Below are 16,514 nucleotides of genomic sequence, written 5' to 3'. Positions count from 1 at the left end.
GAAGCAGCTGAGGGTAGCAAAAAGCCTGAAGCAGCTGAAGGTGACAAAGAACCTGAAGCAGCTGAAAGTGATAATGAGCCTGACGAAAGTAACAGTGACGAAGGGCTCGAAAAAGGTGAAAAAGCAGGAGAGCCTGATCAGAGGAGGGCTTTCCCAGAAGCAGACGATACAGAAAAAAAAAAGAGAACGTAATTGATTCCCCAGAAGGAGGGAACAAGGCGGAACAGAACGAAAAGGTTCAAGCTTCTACAGAAAAGGTCGCAGGTCCATCAAATGGACACGGTGCAAAGAGGAGACTAAGTATATCACCAGTAAAACAAAGGGCTGGAGAAGGTTTGAATGACGGAGAAAGTCCAAAAGTGAAAGAGAAAAGGAAGGAAGTGTCTGTCGTGGTACCAACCTCGAGTGAAGAAAAAGACTTGACAAAAGAGGAAAGTACCAGCGAGGCAGAATCGAAAAGAGAAGCAAAATTGAAAAGGAAAAGGATACCGAATAGGAGATATTCCGGTCCAGAATGGGCATATGCAGTCAATGACGATTGGACTGACGAGTTTGTATCTCTAAGCATCGAGAACGAAGAAGAAGAGATACCAATAGAAAAGAAAAGTTTTATGGACAGTGTTGATTGAAAGGGTGATAAATGATATTGCCTGCTACAATCTAAAGTGATAAAACCAGCTGAGACATTGCAAAACCGGATGAGACATTTGCTGAACCGATAAAGACTGAGTTATTGCCGAATTGAGACAAATGCTGCTAACCGATAAGTGACTGGCCTTTTGAAGAAGACTGTGTGAACATTGCGCTCGCTCAGCTTTGTAACTGAATTGCTAAATAGTTTCATCTATAGGTGCTTCTAGCTCTCTGATTCTATACAGATCATGACGCAAAACAGTAGAAAGAAATATTGTAAATATGTGTGTATAGGCTTGATAATTACATGTGTACTAATAATAATGGCAATAGTGCTTGGAATGCATGGAAAGGGTGAGAATGAGAAAATTGATGTTTCTACTTTTGCTCCTGTTACTGTCACTGAACTAACCGCACTGAAAAGACTAGAAATAGATGAGAGACTCTTGCATGATAAGAAGGAGCTTTCGTATAATGTTTTCTATCGCTTGCTAACAGAATATGTTGAGACTATGGATGCGAAAGATTGTTATGTGTGTACACAAATACCGACATCAGTAAAGGAAGGGGTGACATATCACCACATGCCTCTTACATACGGGATTACATGTAGTATAGTAATGTCTAGGTTTTATGGTCAAACTAACATACAGTATTTTTACTCAAATTATGATGTTACCTTTGCATATGTTCCTATAATAGCGCAGCTAAGCCAGATTGCTAAGGATTGGGATGCTAAAATAATGAGGGAATTTTTCGAGCCAATGCTACCTTTTGAAACGGCTCACGCTCATAGGGAAAACCTTACCTGCTCGCTCTCTGCAGTAGAAATAAGCTTTTTAGATCGCACAGATGATAGAAGGGCACAAATGAATGTGAAATTAGAAAAGGAACTACATAAGAGGACTTCAGTAGATAATTATGATTTTGCCGCAATAAAGACACAAGGGAGAATAGCTTTAGACGCTTGGCATGTTGGGAAATTTTGTATATATCGAGGTGAATCTTATTATGATAACATTTTCGTAGGAGCGAGTGAGTGTAAACATACGTTTATCTTTAAGGCCAAATGGACATTCATGATGAACGGACTTGACCCTGTCATTCCAGGTGTATATTACATTTGTGGGTATAATGCCTATTATCGTCTTCCAAAGGGATGGTGGGTGAGATGTTATTTGGGTATAGTGTTCCCAAAGGTTTATCAACTGGATGACCTATCGATGATTCAAAAGACATCTGGATCCCATCGTATCCAGAAAAGAGAGACCGCAGGTGCTGTGGTAGGAGATATATTTGGAGCCATGATTCCTTCATTGGGAGTTGTGCTGAATTCTATCAAAATAAGAAAGTTGTCTACTATAGTGGATAACATGTTGACAAAGTTTTCAGGTGCTATAATCCTGATAGATGCTGAACTTGCAGCGGAAAGAGCTATGACTCTTCAAAATAGGCTTGCTTTAGACATTCTTTTAGCAAAGGATGGCGGTGTTTGCAAAATGCTTGGTGCGCGCCACTGTTGTACTTATATTCCAGACAATAGTGTGAAAATTAAAACTATGCTTGCTAATCTAACAAAAGAAAGTGCAGATTTGAAGGAATTGAAAGAACCAGGAGTGTGGGAGAAGGTTGGAAAAGGACTTGCTTCAGTGGGACATTGGATTGGGGGAATTTGGAATGGAATATTGCTAAAAATAATAGAGGGAATTTTAATAGTTATAATTTGTATATTTGGAATATGGGGAATAAAAAGGGGAATAATAATGATTATGGAAAGAATTAAAAGAAGAAAGGAAGAGAAAATAATGAAAAGAATGGCAGAAGAATACAAAGCGAAAACTAGGGGAACTAAAAGGAAAAGAGAACTGACAGAATTTTAATGGAATAAAATTTGTGGGCATGATTTGTGTGATGACTAGTAGTCATCAGAGAAGGGATTGATGAAGCAGAAATGAAGGTTTTACATTTATTAGAGCTTAGTGTTGAAATAATCATGTGTGACTTTAACCGAACTAATAAAGATTGTACGGGGACAAAATGTGCCCTTAGAGTAGTTTGCCAACATTTATAAGCGTGCTTTATATAACGCGGTGTATTAGAATTGCACTAATGCGACATAATCATGAACGTATGCTACGATTTGCTTGTTTGAAATGCTTTAGCTTAGCATAACTTTAGCGGAGGCTTTGGCCTAGTTGCCCGGTCTCACGGTTTAGATGCTCGTATTTTTCCAATGTGCTATTAAACGTGTATTTTTGCTTGAAGCTGTACTTTTCCACTGAGATCGTTCACATGCTTATCTTAAAGTTTCGTGCCAGCTTGGCATTTTTCTCTTTACTCCAAGGTCGATCTGCAGGTGCGGACAATGGAGGCTCTGAAAGTGAGTTAATTGGTATAAAATGTTGCAACATGCGTACCCATCTCCAAGGATAATGTATGCTTAAGTAAAAGCTTGAGAACTGTCGTTTTTGATTGGACAATTTGAAGCTAACCTATGAACCCTCCAATGGAAGACCCTACTGGATTCGAACTGTTGTCTATAAAAACCAGGTGCACGAGAAGAAGGTAGCCATTGCAGCCATTACAGCCATTGCCAGCTCGATACCCGCCACTTTGCAGACTTCGTAGCTATTATGGCCCACTTTGCTGCGACGCCATTTTGAAAGAGACTTTGATGCTTTCTCTAATCGAGAGAAAGAGACCTTAAATGATTCTTGCCCTAGAGACTTTAACTTTGATCCCTTTGCATGAAGTAGTAGTTTTACCTTGCCGCCGTGAGGCAATTGCCCCGTCCACCCCTGCCCCTTTGCCCCGTCCCATGCTGATCGAAACGGTACCCATGCTGATCAAGAAACGGTACCTGTGAGACGAAGACTTCCTTGTATGCTGATCGTAATTGGTAAATATGAAAGGAAATTGTACAATTGCATTGTGTTTCTTTTAGGTAACCAACTGCTGATTTTTGACAAGATCCCTAGTTAGGAGTTTTTCTAAATTAATGTTGCTAAATTGTTTTGCATGAAGTCCCACATGCTGATGCTAATTTGAGGTTAGATGAGGATTCCTTTTGTTGCACGATGCAATTTGAGACCTTGTTATGCTGACTAAATGTATGCAATTAGCTCATTACAGATTATCGTATTAGTGATTTGCATTGCTATTATTGAATGTCTTGTGATTCAAATGCTGCATAGATTGCACTTGTTTCGCCGCTATGGACAGCTATTAATGTTCATATATGTTTATCATTTGGTGTTGAGACACATCTATATCGTGCTAGCTTTGTTAATATAGGGAAATAAATTTACTAACTTCGCAATAAACTGGTGTGGTTATTCCTGACTGAAAGGTCAGGGTTCGCCGAAATGTATTCTGGATTAATGGTTAAGTGTTACGTTGTTCAGGGTATTGCTTATGTTCGTTATTGATTATTGATCTGATAAATTGCTCGATATAGAGTACGGAGAGTCCCACTTAGTCAAAAGATTCATCGGCCTAAAGAGCGTCCGAATACAGGTAAATTATTAGTACGGAACGCTCTATCACATGTAACTGAAAGCACTGAAAACCTGTAGCCATTATTTTACAATTGAATCAGACACATTTTGGGTCAAATGATAAACATTATTTAATGGTTAAGATAAAACAAGTGCATTCAAGATATATATTTTAGGAACAGCAATAAGTCTGCACCTGGTCCAAATTTTTATGTGACTATTGAAAGAATATATACCAGAACACACCAAGTAACACCCTTACGCCATCTCTGAAAAAGAATAAACATTAGTCATCCACCATGAAGCTTTAAATCTCAATTAAAACCCATACTGTCTGCCAACCAGCAATTACACTTGCGATGGACACATTCATATTTTTTCAGTTATCAGCAAAAACGTACCTTTAAGAAGAGACAGTACCTGGGCCAGTAAAGCTAGGGCGCTGAGGGTAGTCTTTTGCTCGTCTCCAGCACCTTCCAAACAAGGTCATAGACTCACTGTGGGGCACAGATCCTCACTTTTTTAAAACAATGGTCATGTCTTAAGAAGATTCTTCCTGTATGTCTTCTCCCGACCCCCTCCTTTCTCTCTTGCTTCTAGATCCTCTGTACAACTCCTACAGATTGTACTCATAGGTTATGGTTCTCCTCCTAAAAGTAGAGGGTAAGCATGCAGCAATAGGTGCTTTAAAATTGCTTCCAAACAGGTTATTTACCTTTTGCTGCTGGAAGTGACCCTGGGAGGCTGGCCTTTCATCTCTTGGTATTTCCTGGATAGATTGACATCCCCTGTGCCCTGTGGACACCAAGGTGTTTATTGCCCTCTCACTCTATGGTCACTTACTTGTGCTGTATGGGAGAAGAGGGAGAGGGAAATGGGATCTTCACGCTATCATTAAAGTGATATGCTTAGTAAATTCCGAAAGTGGTACCTTTAGCCTGTGTAATTGTCCCATCACATATCTATTCAGCACACGCCTCTGCTTTATGGCTAATCACTTTGCCTCTGCCATTTTCCTGGGGAACAATGTGACTGGGCAACCCTGACTATGGTAACCAAAGTTACATTTAACGTAAGAGATGTACGGTTTCATTTTTGAAAGCCTAATTCCCACTACCCCACCCCGCAACACCTTTTTATAACTCAGCCTAAGGGTATTGGCGAGCTTCACGAGCACCCGTTACATTACACATGGCCAGATTATATATATATTTTTTTTTGGTGCGGTAGGATTAATTAATTTGCCCAGTATCACAGTAGGTGGAGCAGATGCTGAAATTTGAGCCAGGGTTCCCAGTTTCAAAGCTGCCAGTTCTGGATTGACCCTCATATTTCTCAGGAGTTGCCATTGGCCTGCTTGAGCAGTGTGATGCTGTGAGGCATCTCTGCATGGCACAGATACTGCGATCTATATTTACAAGTACAGACACGCTGAAAAGATAAGTGCACGGCTAGATCCCACTCATGCACAGAGTTATTTCTGGGTGTCTGGACCCAGCATTTGTAACCTCCGGTCACAGAACCCAGCAGCAGGGAATCCAATCCTGCTGATGAGGGGTTAGCTGGCCCTGGGTGGTCTGCTGGAGGGAGCTGGTACTATCGCCTGCCAGTGGGATCTAGCGAAAGTCGATCCTGATTGCTGCCTTTTGCAGCCTGCTGCTTCTGTGGACATGCCTACCCACCCTTCCCAACTTGTCATAAGGTGGGGTGGGGTCTGTGATTCTTACGGACCACACCCCACCCTATGATGACATGGAAAGGGGAATTTCTGAAAATAAGCATCCAGCCCCAGATAGTACAGAGCAGTATAGGGCTGCTTCAAAAACTGACGCTCTGGTGGACCCCAGAATACTCAGATAAAGGAAGGCCAGGGCTGCAGTGAATTAAGCCCTTTGGTCACCACAATGATTGGTACATGCGCACCAGTGTGTCTGTCAGTGAAAGTGCCTGCCTGGTATTCTTACCCTCCTACAATGCGAGAGCAGAGTATGAAGCCGACAGAAAGGACAGGCACTGACGATATGATGCTGGGTCTGCACATTTTTTCATGATTTAGGTGCCATCCTCACTGATAATTAAATAATCGTAATACACAATGAGTAATGTGATTATTTAATTACCAATGTCTTTGGCACATAAAGCACAAACATTAGGGACGGAGCCCCAGTGCCCAAAGCAACCAGTGGCCCCCGCACTAGTTAAAATTAAATACTGATAAAACAGAAATTGTTATCACAAAAAACAAACTCCATCTATGGAGCCCCTCCTTCCCCCTGAGTTGGATCTCCTCCCATGTCCAAGAAAGTTGTAAAAATCCTCGGAATCATTGTTGACAAGGATCTATCCATAAAACCACAGACAGGAGCAGTGATTTCCTCATGTTTTCTCAGACTTGAGAGAACAGAAACATCAGGTTATTCTTTACTTTTGAATCTATCGTCCATGTCATCATTGCCTTAGTTATTTCCCGGAAAGATTATGCAAACACCCTCTATTTTGGACTTCCACTAGCCCTCAACTGTAGATTACAAATAGCACGAAACCAGGCAGCTAGATTGGTTTTTCATCAATCCAGACATTGTGAAATCAAGCCATTGATGAAAAATCTACATTGGCTTCCTGTAGCTCAGAGAGACCTATCTTTAAAACAGGCTGCATTATCTTCGGATCTCTTCACAACAAAAGCCCGGTGTTTGTATCCTCCAGAATTCAGAGCTACACCCCTGGTTGTAACCTAAGATGTGTATCAAGATTTAGGCCCTCATTATGAACACAGCGGTAAACACCGTCGACCGCTGTGGCGACGGCAAACAGAAGACCGCCATTGGTGGTAAACAGAAACCCGCCATATAATGATGAAAAAAACTGAAACCAACAAAAATCTCCCTGCCACCAGTCACCACCAGGACCTTGTTGGCGGAAATGCTGGACCTCCCACCCCGCCACCGCCGAGCACACAAACTCCCCGCCCTCCAAATAATGAAGCACAAATCACTGCGGTGGTCAGTGGAAGCCGAATGACCATTGGCGGTACAGACCGCCACGGGCAGCAAGTGGACCCAACAGCAAGAAATGTATACATTGGCAAGTTTGAAACCCACACACCTGACACACATCCACAATACTATAAAACACTCACAGACACAACCCACAATCCTTTGCAATTAAATTAGTCCAACTAATACAGAGAAACCCAGAAGCAGACACCGAAAGCCACAATACACGATACATACACCCAACCACACAAAAGCACCCTCACCTAAATCCACACAAGACACCACTCACAACACTAACCATGGCACCCCCCCAAACACCCACGCTTCACAGAAAGGGAGCTAAGGACCATGGTGGATGAGATCCTGAGGGTCGAGCCACAATTATTCGGGGCACAGGTCCAGCACACACCCATCGCAAGGAAGATGGAGCTATGGCAGACAATAGTCAACAAGGTCAATGCAGTGGGACACCATCCATGCTCCCGGGACGACATCTGCAAGAGATGGAACAACCTCTGTGAGAAGGTCAAGTCCATGGCACTCAGGCACCACATTGCAGTCCAGAAGACTGGGGGAGGACCTCCACCAACACCACCCGACTACACTGACTGGGAGAAAAAGGTACTGGCCATCCTGCACCCTGAGGGACTCACTGGACTCACTGGAGGAATGGACACGGGTAAGTCATCTATAATTACCCCATATCCATCACACCTGTAATGCATGCACCACCTCACTGCTCCAACTACCACCAGGACCACAAGCCCACCCAGGCCACAATCACTACATCCAGTTCCCCTGCATGCCCACAAACCCACTAACAGACCCACATCCCTCCCCCTGTGCACAGCCACCCACCCCTGCAAAGAATCACAATGGCCTACAGCACCCACAATGCACCTCCACATCCTAAGCAAAAAGCAATGCTAACCTCACGAAAGTGTCCTGCATGGCCCCAAAGTGTGAAAACTTGCACAAAACTGCCTAGTCCTGTGCACCCCATTCATACAATTGTCACAGACATGTCCATTCCCCCCAACAGGCACCACCACCAATGCCACCCTGATGGACAGGACAAGGAGTGGCAGTGCCCCACAAGGAGACAGAGGCACCTCCCAGGACACTGGGGATGGAACCCTGGACATTGACGATTACCCTGGCCCCTCACACAGTCCTGGACTGTCACCATCCAGCAGCCCCACCCAGGATACCACTGACAACCCTACCACCCAGCCAACAACATTAGCCCAGGGCAACCGTCCCCACACCTGTGTATCCAGGCCACAGACTGGGGAAACACATGGACAGAGGCCACATACACCCCCTACCAACAGGCAGGAAGACGCAGTACAAGTGGTATTGCCAGCCCTGTGCAGGGGACAAAGGCACAGGGGGCTAGGCCCAGTGGGAGGGCATCAGTGGCCCAGGGGGGAGGCCACAGGATGGATGCTGCAGCCCAGGACGTGATCTCTGAGTACCTGGGAGCATATCACCATGCCCAGGACAGATTGGCCCTGATAGTATCCACCCTGGAGCAGAGTCAAAGGATGCAGCTAGCACACCACCAAGAGGCCATGGAACAGTGGAAACTGCACAATGCCACAATGGCCAGCATAGCAGGTGCGCTGCTGCACCTTGTCCCAACACAACCTGAGGCCCACACAGACCAAGAAACTCCTGCTACAGGCCAGGATACAGACCGGACAACAACAGCATCAGCAGTAGCTGCACATTTTCCACCCTCTCAGGACACACAGGGGACATCCATCTCAACCCATATAGGCCAACACCAGGCACCTAAACGGACCCTCAGGCCCAGATATGGCACTAGAACACCTGCCAAGACCAAGGCCCCCTCAGAGAAGTGAATCTGGCAAGAACTTTCCTCCATGTGTCCCACTGAATCAATTACCAAACTGTGTGAAAACTACAACAAACGCCAGTAAACATAGTAGGACCTACCACTACTGCCAACAAATGCTGCAACCATGTTGCTATATTGTACAACCACCAGTAGCACACTCCCTTCATTGTAGTCTGCACGATTTAATCCCTGCACCAAATAAAACATCAGTTCACCTGTTACAATGTCCCCTGTCATTATGTTTAAATAAAGTGAAGTATGGATACAACTGGATGATAACTCTATTATTATCTGAGTAGCAGGAAATGCACCACACGCATTGCATGTTGTTGTGCCTACCGATGTGTTGAACTATTATGCTATAATGTAACCTGTCCTATGAAGACCTGGTCACAGTGGCAATGAATATTGACCCAACACCCCCCTAGATGGCAAGGTACACTGACAGCATGCTGCACAGACAGCAATCTCATCCAATTGTCCTACAGATCTACTGGAAGTAGAGTTGTGTCAGTTGGGTCCTGGAGTTTACATCTTCTCCTTCATCACCATTCCCATCACTCTCATCCCCTCTCTGAGGAAGCTGGTCTGGATATACAGCACCCTCCTCCTCCAAGAGGGGGACAGAATTTCTTACAGTCACGTTGTGCAGCATGCAGCAGGCCACCACTATTCTACACACCTTTTCAGGCCCATAGGCCAGGGAACCGCCAGAGATATGTAGGCAACAAAATCTAGCCTTCAGGAGAGCTATTTTGCACTCTGTCACCCTCCTAGTATGTCCATGGGCCTCATTGTGATTCCTCTCTGCATCTGTTCCAGGATTCCTCACTGGTGTCAGGAGCCAACGCAAGTTGGGATAGCCAGAATCACCTAGAAAATGGTGCAAAACAGGACTGTCATTGAGCTGGCTGTCTGCTATGTGGCAATGAGTGTCAGAAACACCTACCTATGATCCATCCTCTGTCCTCTTGTAGTTGTTCCATCTTGTGTGGCACACTACTGTTCCTCAGCACAAAGGAATCATGGACTGATCCAGGGAACAGGCATTCACATGTGAGATGTACTGGTTTGCAGTACACACCAATTGAATGTTCATAGAATGAAAGTTCTTCCTGTTTCTGTACACCTGTTCACTGACTCTTGGGGGGATGATAGCTATGTGGGTGCCATCGATGGCACCTATCACATGGTGTATGTTGGCAAAGGCATAGAAGTCCGACTTGATGGCAGGGAGGTCAGCCCTTTGGGGAAACCTCACATAGGACTGCAGGTGTCGTACGAATGCATTCAGGAATCTGAACAGTATAATACTAAACATTGGCAGTGAAAAACCTGCACCCATGCCCACTGTCACTTGAAATGAGCCTGTGGCCAGGAAATGGAGTGCAGAGAGCTCCTGCACTTCAGTAGGGATGGTATGCTGATTACGATTAGCCGGTCTCAGTTCTGGATCCAGTAATGCACAAAGTTCATCAATAGTAGCACGAGTGAGTCTGTAGTTGATAATGATGTGACGCTCAACCATGGTCCGCAAATCAACAAGTGGTCTGTACCCCGATGGGGCCCTCCCTCTCCACAAGGGTCTGTACCTAGGAGGAGTTGAAAATACGCGTGAGGAACACACATACATCTGCACACATTGTTTCTCATTCAGCACTGCCGGCATGATTGTCGACGACACAAATGCTTAGTGTGTGTGACTTTACAGCAACATGACCACAATGAAATATCAGGACTGGTCCGGTTAGGTAATGTATATTGTTTCATGCCTATGGGTGTTTAGGGGACCATCGGGCCTTAATTGTGCTGATGAGGGTTTTACAACTGCATAGTTAAGGCCAAAATGTCTGCCCCCTGTAACCCAGAAGTGTCGTGGTGGAAGGGACCTCATTGCGCTAGCGGTTGACATAATAGCGTAAGGCGGTGTTTACCGCCGTGGGCAAATTCGTTGGTTAACATGGTTGTCAATGGGCATTCTTAGTGTATCATGATCGCCGCCGTCAGTGACGGTGCACACCACCGTGGTGCATACGCGAACTCATCACCTCAACTTCACTTGACCCCCCTTATGCAATGCATCCTGGCGGTGACGTACCTGGACCTGGATGGGTGCTTGAAGGCTGCACAGCAGTCAGAAGGGGGTGAAAACATATACCATATTTTGGCTCCTTGATGGATGTGTGTGTGTCCATTCGTATTTATGCTGTGTAGCGGCAGGGACTCTGACTGATGTCCATCTACATATTGGCGCCTGTGGGGAGTAGGGGGTGGAAGGGTCAAGTCTGTAGTAAGTCAGGTCCTTAAGTTCATTGGGAATGGCTGTAGAGCAGGGTTCTGGCCACTAGTCAGGGGCATAGCCATGTGCATAGCGGTAGGTGCTGCCTGGTGGAATATTTTCTGGGTGGGTGTATGTATGAACCACTAATGTACCTCCATTCAGCTATTTACATGTGTCTGTCCTGTTTTGTCTCCTCATATCTGTTCTCTTGTGTTGTCTGTGTACATCAGCATCATCTGGCGAGGGAGGTGAGGCACTGGTGAGTGGGGAAGCAGCGGCCCACGGATCCTCAGAGGCAGAGTCGTCCGACGCCAAGGGGACCTTTGGGTTGTAGGGCGAGGGGAGTACCATGGGGGAGGCAACTACCACTGGAGATAGTGTCTCTGATACCTCCTCCGATGGGAGCTCACTGGCGGTGGCGGACCCTAGCCGGCCCAGCCCTACTGTGTCATCTTTCGCCATCCCTCATACCATCTCCGCCCTCCCAGTTGCACCCCACCGAGTTGCCCGTGCCCGCTCACCCATAAGGGTGGGCGTCTCCTTCGACCCAGGCACCTCCTTCCCTGCCCCAGTCAGCCCTGCAGCCCTCACGGAGGAGGCTACTGACCTCCTGAGAACCATCTCTGTAGGGCAGACAACCATCGTCAATGCTATTCAGGGGCTAGCATCAGAGGTGCAGCAGACCAATGCCTATCTGGATGGCATTCACGGTGCCGTGTCTGGCCTACAGAGATCTTTTCAGGCTCTGTCCTCCTCTTTGACGGCAGCTATTTTCCCTGGTCATTCTGTCCACCCCTTCAACCACCTCTACCCCTTCCAACATCCCACTCCCTTCAACCGTCCAAAGCACACATTCTGACATGCAGGCACACACCTCAACACACAAGAAGCACACTTCAAAACACAAGCACCACACCTCCAACCACAAGCATACACACACCAACATCCACTTCCCCCAGTATGTCCACCTCTTCCGCCTCCCTGTCTGTCCCCTGTACATGCACACCCCCAGGCACTGCACCCTCATTCAATGTTGATGACCCTATTCCTGCAGTCACCACAATAGCACACATCCATTCATGCACTTCAGACACCACACCTGCACTCACCACAACGACTTTAGTTGACACAAGCAGCACACTCACAAGACTTACAGACACCCAGACAACATCCATTTACATTGGCAGCCTGTCTTGTCCCACTGTGTCCGCTCCCCTTCCTCCCAAGACACTCAAATGCACCAAAACACCCAACCGTCACTCATCCACAACACCTCAGCATACTGTCCAGTCACCTGCACCCACGTCACGCACACCTACACCTGTCATGACCATTCCCTCTACCTCCACTCCCATGCCTTCCTCCAGGTCCACCCCAATTGCACCTAAGAAACTTTTCCTATCCCATGTTGACCTATTTGAATCCACTGGCCCACCCAGTCTCGTCCCTAAATGTGCTCACCTCCTAGCTCTGTCCACTCCTCCCATGTCACAGCCTGCCCCTGTCCACCCTTCCCATTCCCGTGCTACCTCCCCTGTGAGGAAGAGATCCCGTGCTGGCCCAGAAACATCTGCTGCACCCCAGGCCAAGTCTGCTCCACCAGCTGCTGTGGCAAAACCTAAGCCCCCTCCACCTTCCAAATGGAACTCTAAGCCTCCCAGTCGTAAATCCCCACCCCCACCACCTCCTGCCCCTGTTTCCTGAGTCGCCTGGATGCTCCATTGTTGCCCCTATGAGGTGGAGTACCGTTGCACTTGTGGGAGTCAAGTTGGGGCCATTGTGGCCCATCGGACTTCTTTTACTATGGGCTGGCCATTGGCTTTCTGTGCAATTCTGTTGCTCAGTGAGCACAATAAAGATTAATGTGTGACCTGTGTTGTTTGAGGCACACTCTGGATCCGTGGTCTCTCGTTTCATTGTTTGGGGGTGTTGGGCACGTGCATGTACTTTGGACAGGTTGGATTTGCCTTGTGTTGGGTAAGTACATCTTGCTGTGGGGTGTATGGCTTGTGCTGCTGTAAAAGGTTGCGGGAGCATTGCAGGGTGGGTGGAGTGGGTGGGTATGTAACAGTGCCCTTTCTTCCCTTGTTTAGTAGGTTGCGTTACTTACATTCGTCGTCTTCGTCGGCGGTCTCAGTGGTGGAGGTATATGGCAAGGAGCAGGGCTGGCATGATCTGCAACTCTCTATCCATGTCTGCTTCGGCATGTTGTGTGAGCCTCCGGTAAGTGTTTCCTTGTATTTGGTTCATTTCCGTCTGGCTTTGCATGGCAGTAGTTCCCGCCCCGGAACTGACGGCGGTCTAGTGCTTCATTATTTGATGGGCAGGTAGGGCCTTTCTGTCGGCCTGTGGGCAGGCTCTGCTATCGTTGTCTGCACTCCTCTGCTGGCGGTGAGTGGTTTTCAGGATGCCTGTGTTTCAGTTGGTTCATTATTTGGCAGTTCGGACCGCACGTCTGTTGGCGGTTGTTACCGCCACCGCCGGCAGTGCTGTTTTTACCGCTTTGGTCATAATGAGGGCCTTTATGTGGGGCTATGCCAGATTTTCGGTGATTGCCCCCCACACATGGAACTCTTTCTCTCCCTCAACCTCAGATCCGCACCCAACTATGCGAGGTTCAGGAAACTCCTAGAAACCTGGCAATTTAAACAAGCATATGGCTAATTCCCCTGACAGCGTGCTGCCTACCTATGACTTCAGCGGCATGAAACCTATCTGGTGTACGTGCCATTTACAAATTCCATGTAACATGACATAACATAACTATGGACTGTAACTTCTGATTGGTGCTTTGTATGTTTAAGGCACCATTTCCATTAAACCCTTAAACATCATATCCCTGGTTTACCTTATCCGATTTCAATTGTTTTGGAGTCTTTTTGCTCATTAAGGGTCACATGTACAAAAGTTAGAAACTGTGATTACTAAATTGCTATTCCTACTGAATCGCAATTAGGAAATCACAATTCCTAATGCAGGAAAACTTAAATGTTTTCAATAGCGGTTCCTAATGGGTCACAAATCGCACTAGCTCATGAATATTAATGCGGTAGGTCGCAATGTGTGACCCATTAGAAATGAACAGTCATAACAGGGATGGTAGCCTGCTGGGGTCAGCAGACCAACAAGTCTTTGATTGCTTTTTAATAAAGCAAACTTTTTTATTTTTATTTTTAGGGTCGAGCCTGCATTGCATGCGCTTGCGAGATGCTTTAGTAGATAGAAAAGGGCTCGGAGCCCCGTCCATGTCACATCAGTGTCTTTCATTAGTTCGTGGGCTTGCCTTTCAAAATCTGCTTGCTTTCATTAGTGGGAGGCACGCATATGTCTGGTGGTTAGCCCTCCTCAAGGACAGCGGGCAAGTACTAAAAACATGCAAGGCTCGCTGTTTCCCGTCAGGGTTGTGCACTACTTTTTATCTTTTTTCGCAGCGCGATCTCACTTGGCAGAAGTCCAGCGTTTTGCATGACATCAACCCTGTTACATAGTTAATTGCACTTTTGCTGGTTACGTAGATAATTGCACTTTTGCCGATAGTTTTCACTATGAGTGAACTGTAGCAGCTCTTTTTAAAAAAAAATTCTACCTGCGTGCCGTCTTCAATTGTCCGTACGAGTGAATTGTAGCACCGCAATCACGCTGCTTTTTTCCATTTAATGATGGCAATAAAAGTCCTGTTGGAAGTTTACAACAGCTAATAGCTGTAACTCGGAGAAATGCGAGACCCTTTTGCATTGCAAATGCTTGTTTTTAATGCAGTCCGTTTTCCTTCAAAGAAAAAAGGGTGGATTTCAAAAGAAAAAATTTAACGTTTCATTTTCTAAGAGAAGGCACTCCTTTCTTGTAAAAAAATATTTTTCTTTTACATTTTCAAAGTGGAAATAGTTCCACAGGTACCCTTTCCTGTTTGTGAATGGTTATCCCTACCTTTAAGTAGTCAGTAAAAAATGAATGTTTTGTTACTGTAATTTGGTCACAAAAGCAAAACATTTATACATAGCACTGTCATTCGTTATTTGGAAGGGACACACTAAACATGCCTGTTCCAAATACCAAATCGCTAAACCATATTGCTATTCAGTAACAAATAATTTGCCAATTGAACATATGAAAAAGCAATTTTTGCATTTGTAACGGCTCAAATGTTTTCACATATGACTCTAGATTTTTTTATTTATTTTTTCTAAACTGGAATTTCATATTGTTGCGTTATTGACTTTAATATTTTTTGGTAGAGACAGACATTTTTTGGAGGAATTACCTGCATCTTGTGCTATTGATACCTGTAGTTGAGTAGAAATAGTTTTCAAAGTGGTTTTAACCTAACCAGATTCTATTTATTAATTATTCATGGGCTTCCGCCTCCCAAATTAACAGCCCACTTTCTGACAATCATCCATCAATCTTCAGCACCAGTCAACATGCATGAAAGAAACATTTACTGAAGTATTATTCCTAAATACCAGAGTATAACATTTTACCATGACGCAAGGTTCCCTACGTTGGTTCTAGGTAGCAATTTGTGTGCCAGCAGGAGAAGAAGACAGAAATGCACTGTAACTTGTAGATACAAAAACAACTGATGATGGACAAAATGCAGAACAAGTCAAACATTTTCCCACAATCACAGATCGAGGTTTGTTCCATCAGTTTTTTTGCTTGCCGTGTGTAGGAAAGTCCTTTTTTTTTGCCTGATCACCCCCACTCTTTCTGGATAGGTACTGGTGGTTACTGACTCTTGGCTGTGCCCTGGGTACTGCTTATCAGTCCCAGGGCCAGTGCTCTGTGTAAAATGGATATGCAAATTAGGCTAATTATAATTGGCTAAGTAAACCTACCTATAAGTCCCTAGTATATGGTAGGGCATGTAGGTTTAGGGACCACAGCATAGGTGGTGCACACCTAGGTGCATTGCTGAGGTGCCCAGTTTCATTTTAAAAGCAAGCCTGCCTTGCTGGCTGCTTTTAAATTAAAGTTATATGCAAATTCGACTTTGGAATTAAAGGTAGTTCCAAAGTCTTAAACTACCTTATTTTTACATATAAGTCACCCCTAAGGTGTGACCTATGTGCCCCTAGGGCTGGGTGCCATGTAACTATAAGCAGGGACTTTATAAAAATAGATTTATAAGCCCTGGTGAGGTAAAAACAGCCAAATTAGTTTTTCCCTCATTGAAGTAAATGGCCTTCATAGGCTAGAATGGGCAGACTTTATTTTAAATTTTAAAGTCTCCTTAAATGTTA

General features: G+C 45.3%; 1 protein-coding gene across 1 annotated transcript in view; it reads right to left on the bottom strand.

Annotated features, from left to right (window-relative positions):
- LOC138266596 (neuropeptide FF receptor 1-like) overlaps window positions 1-16,514 on the bottom strand; it is a 590,764-nt gene that overhangs the window by 322,032 nt on the left and 252,218 nt on the right. The gene's annotated exons all lie outside the window — the stretch shown is intronic.

Source organism: Pleurodeles waltl, chromosome 11 (assembly GCF_031143425.1).
Source record: "Pleurodeles waltl isolate 20211129_DDA chromosome 11, aPleWal1.hap1.20221129, whole genome shotgun sequence".
Classification (NCBI taxonomy): Eukaryota; Metazoa; Chordata; class Amphibia; order Caudata; family Salamandridae; genus Pleurodeles; species Pleurodeles waltl.
This window is presented reverse-complemented; position numbering and strand designations above follow the sequence as displayed.